A 4856-nucleotide genomic window follows, 5' to 3' on the forward strand; every position below is an offset into this window, starting at 1 on the left:
GTGCGATATTGCAGATGTATGTCAAGGGGCTTAACTTAACTCACTGTCCCAAATTTCGGCGACATCGGACAATAAATGAGCATTTTATGGGCCCAAAACCTTAAATCAAGAAATCGGTCTATATAGCAGCTATATCCAAATCTGAACCGATCTGGGCCAAATTGAAGAAAGATGTCGAGGGGCCTAACGCAACTCACTGACCCAAATTTCAGCAAAATCGGGTAATAAATGTGGCTTTTATGGGCCTAACACCATAGAGTGGAAGATCGGTCTATATGACAGCTATATCCAAATCTGAACCGATCTGAGCCAAGTTGACAAAGGATGTCGAAGGGCCTAACACAACTCACTGTCCCAAATTTCAGCAAAATCAGGTAATAAATGTGGCTTTTATGGGCCTAACACCATAAATCGAGGATCGGTCTATATGGCAGCTATATCCAAATCTGAACCGATCTGAGCCAAATTGACAAAGGATGTCGAAGGGCCTAACACAACTCACTGTCCCGATTTTCAGCAGAATCGGCTAAAAAATGTGGCTTTTATGGCCCTTAGACCCTAAATCGGAGGGTCGGTCTATATGGCAGCTATATCCAAATCTGGACCGATCTGAGCCAAATTGACGAAGGATGTCGAAGGGCCTAACAAAACTCACTGTCCCAAGTTTTCTCAAAATCGGATAGTAAATGTGGCTTTTATGGGTCTAAGACCCTAAATCGGCGGATCGGTCTATATGGGGGCTATATGAAGATATAGTCCGATATAGCCCATCTTCGAACTTAACCTGCTTGTAGAAAAAAAAGAATCTGTGCAAAATTTCAGCTCAATATCTCAATTTTTAATGACTGTAGCGTGATTTCAACAGACAGACGGACAGACGGACGGACATGTCTAGATCGTCTTAGATTTTTACGCTGATCAAGAATATATATACTTTATAGGGTCGGAAATGGATATTTCGATGTGTTGCAAACGGAATGACAAAATGAATATACCCCCATCCTTCGGTGGTGGGTATAATAATATATGAATAATACTAAGGCCGATCAGGATAGAATAGGACAGAAATAAAAGGCTCTGGTAGTAGAGTACACTTTTTACCCTCAAATTGGGGTGGACACAGGACGACCTGGGGTTCTTTACGAACCTTGTATCCCAAGTGGTCGCTTTGAAAAATTAGTTAGTGTAAATCTGAACGAGACCCATAGCACTGAATATTTTGATAGCCTATTTCAAAATGCTTGACATAATGGGGGTCAAACAAAATTGTGCCTTAGCACGATGATGATATTACTTCAGGGTCTGCCTCTAAACTCCCTTCAAAACGGTCATGATTGCCTACTATGGCGATAAATATTAGGTATTTGATAGAAGAAATTGAATTTGATGTCCAATTTTGAGGCCAAATGTTTAGGGGTCGTGTTACCTTATAAAGTTCCCCTAAACCAATGGCAATTGGGGCTCAAATTAAAGAAATTTGAGAGTAGAGCACGATTCTGATATTTTTCAGGGCTAAGTACATGGGTGGCCGCCCCACCCTGCATACCCCTCAAAGTGGATAAATTTGTGAATTATGCCAAAAAGGGGGTCAAGTCTGTATCTGTTTCATGGCCATATGTTTCTGGGACACCACACCTCATAAACTAACCCTAAACCACACATCTATACCGACTATAGCAATATGCAGCTCCAATGTGGTTTTTGGGAGTGGAGTATGAATCTGATATCCACTTTTGGGGCAAAGAGTTTGGCTACTCCAATCCACCACCAAATCCAAGAGAATGAAATAGAAATTGCATCCAAACTTTAATGAGCGGACCCTTCCCATACCCTATTTTCAAAAACGCCAGATCTTGGAGATGGATGGGGCGATTTAAGCGAAATTTAGTTTGTTTATAATAAATCAAACACAGAAATTTGTATCCTTATTTAGGGTGGGATTTGCAGGGGGCTGCATCACCTCCAAAGCCACCAGCCAAATGAAATATAAACAAATACTGACAATATGGGACTCAAATCAAAAGAACATGAAGTCGAAAACACCACCATACCGCACATATTTACCGACCATAGGAATATAAGGCTCCAATGAAAGATATTTGAAAGAAGAGTACCAATATAATATCCACATTGGCGCGAAATATCTGAAAGAACGTATTAGTACCCCCAAACAGGACTTATTTCCTGACGTGACCGTATAGGGCTTACATAAAATAAGGGAGTCAAAGAAAGCGCAACAGAGCAGGTCCTGTCCAGCTATCTATATATATAACAAGTAAAAGCGTGCTAAGTTCGACCGGGCCGAATCTTATATACCCTCCACCATGGATCGCATTTGTCTAGTTCTTTTCCCGGCATCTCTTCTTGGGCAAAAAAAAGGATATAAGAAAAGATTTGCTCTTCTATTAGAGCGATATGGTCCGGTTTGGACCACAATTAAATTTTATGTTGGAGACCTGTGTAAAATTTCAGCCAATTCGTATAAGAATTGCGCCCATTGGGGCTCACGAAGTAAAATAGAGAGAACGATTTATATGGGATCTGTATCGGGTTATAGACCGATTCAGACCATAATAAACACGTTTGTTGATGGTCATGAGAGGATCCGTCGTACAAAATTTCAGGCATATCGGATAATAATTGCGACCTCTAGGGGTCAAGAAGTCAAGATCCCAGATCGGTTTATATGACAGCTATATCAGGTTATGAACTGATTTGAACCTTATTTGACACAGTTGTTGAAAGTAAAAATAAAATATGTTATGGAAAATTTCAGCCAAATCGGATAGGAATTGCGCCCTTTGGAAGCTCAAGAAGTCAAATCCCCAGATCTGTTTATATGACAGCCATATCAGGATATGGACCGATTTCAACCAAACTTGTCACAGTTGTTGGATATCATAACGAAATACTTCGCGCAAAAATTCATTCAAATCGGATAAGAATTGTGCCCTCTAGAGGCTCAAGAAGTCAAGGCCCAAGAACGGTTTATATGGCAACTATATCAGGTTATGGACCGATATGGTCCGGTTTGGACCACAATTAAATTTTATGTTGGAGACCTGTGTAAAATTTCAGCCAATTCGTATAAGAATTGCGCCCATTGGGGCTCACGAAGTAAAATAGAGAGAACGATTTATATGGGATCTGTATCGGGTTATAGACCGATTCAGACCATAATAAACACGTTTGTTGATGGTCATGAGAGGATCCGTCGTACAAAATTTCAGGCATATCGGATAATAATTGCGACCTCTAGGGGTCAAGAAGTCAAGATCCCAGATCGGTTTATATGACAGCTATATCAGGTTATGAACTGATTTGAACCTTATTTGACACAGTTGTTGAAAGTAAAAATAAAATATGTTATGGAAAATTTCAGCCAAATCGGATAGGAATTGCGCCCTTTGGAAGCTCTAGAAGTCAAATCCCCAGATCTGTTTATATGACAGCCATATCAGGATATGGACCGATTTCAACCAAACTTGGCACAGTTGTTGGATATCATAACGAAATACTTCGCGCAAAAATTCATTCAAATCGGATAAGAATTGTGCCCTCTAGAGGCTCAAGAAGTCAAGGCCCAAGAACGGTTTATATGGCAGCTATATCAGGTTATGGACCGATTTAAACTATACTTGGCACAGTTGTTGGGTATCATAACAAAACACGTCGTGCGAAATTCCATTCCAATCGGATAAGAATTGTGCCCTCTAGAGGCTCAAGAAGTCAAGACCCAAGATCGGTTTATATGGCAGCTATATCCGGTTATGGACCGATTTGAACCATACTTGGCACAGTTGTTGGATATCATAACAAAACACGTCGTGCAAAATTTTATTCTGATCGGATAAGAATTGCGCACGCTAGAGGCTCAAGAAGTCAAGACCCAAGATCGGTTTATATGGCAGCTATATCAGGTTATGAACCGATTTAAACAATACTAGGCACAGTTGTTAGATATCATAACAAAACACGTCGTGCAAAATTTCATTCCAAGCGGATAAGAATTGCCCACTCTAGAGCCTCAAGAAGTCAAGACCCAAGATCGGTTTATATGGCAGCTATATCAAAACATGGACCGATATGGTCCATTTACAATACCAACCGACCTACACTAATAAGAAGTATTTGCGCAAAATTTCAAGCGGCTAGCTTTACTCCTTCGGAAGTTAGCGTGCTTTCGACAGACAGACGAACGGACGGACGGACGGACAGACGGACGGACAGACGGACGGACATGGCTAGATCGACATAAAATGTCGCGACGATCAAGAATATATATACTTTATAGGGTCTCAGACGAATATTTCGAGTAGTTACAAACAGAATGACGAAATTAGTATACCCCCCATCTTATGGTGGAGGGTATAAAAAGGATATAAGAAAAGATTTGCTCTGCTATTAGAGCGATATCAAGATATGGTCCGGTTTGGACCACAATTAAATTATATGTTGGAGACCTGTGTAAAATGTCAGCCAATTCGAATAAGAATTGCGCCCTTTGTGGGCTCAAGAAGTTAAATAGAGAGATCGATTTATATGGGAGCTATATCAGGCTATAAACCGATTCAGACCATAATAAACACGTATGTTAATGGTCATGAGAGAATCCGTCGTACAAAATTTCAGGCAAATCGGATAATAATTGCGACCTCTAGAGGCTCAAGAAGTCAAGATCCCAGATCGATTTATATGGCAGCTATATCAGGTTATGAACCGATTTGAACCATATTTGGCACAGTTATTGGATATCATAACAAAATACTACGTGCCAAAATTCATTCAAATTGGATAAGAATTGCGCCCTCTAGTGGCTCAAGAAGTTAAGCCCCAAGATCGGTTTATATGACAGC

This window comes from Stomoxys calcitrans, chromosome 1 (genome assembly GCF_963082655.1).
Source record: "Stomoxys calcitrans chromosome 1, idStoCalc2.1, whole genome shotgun sequence".
Lineage (NCBI taxonomy): Eukaryota > Metazoa > Arthropoda > Insecta > Diptera > Muscidae > Stomoxys > Stomoxys calcitrans.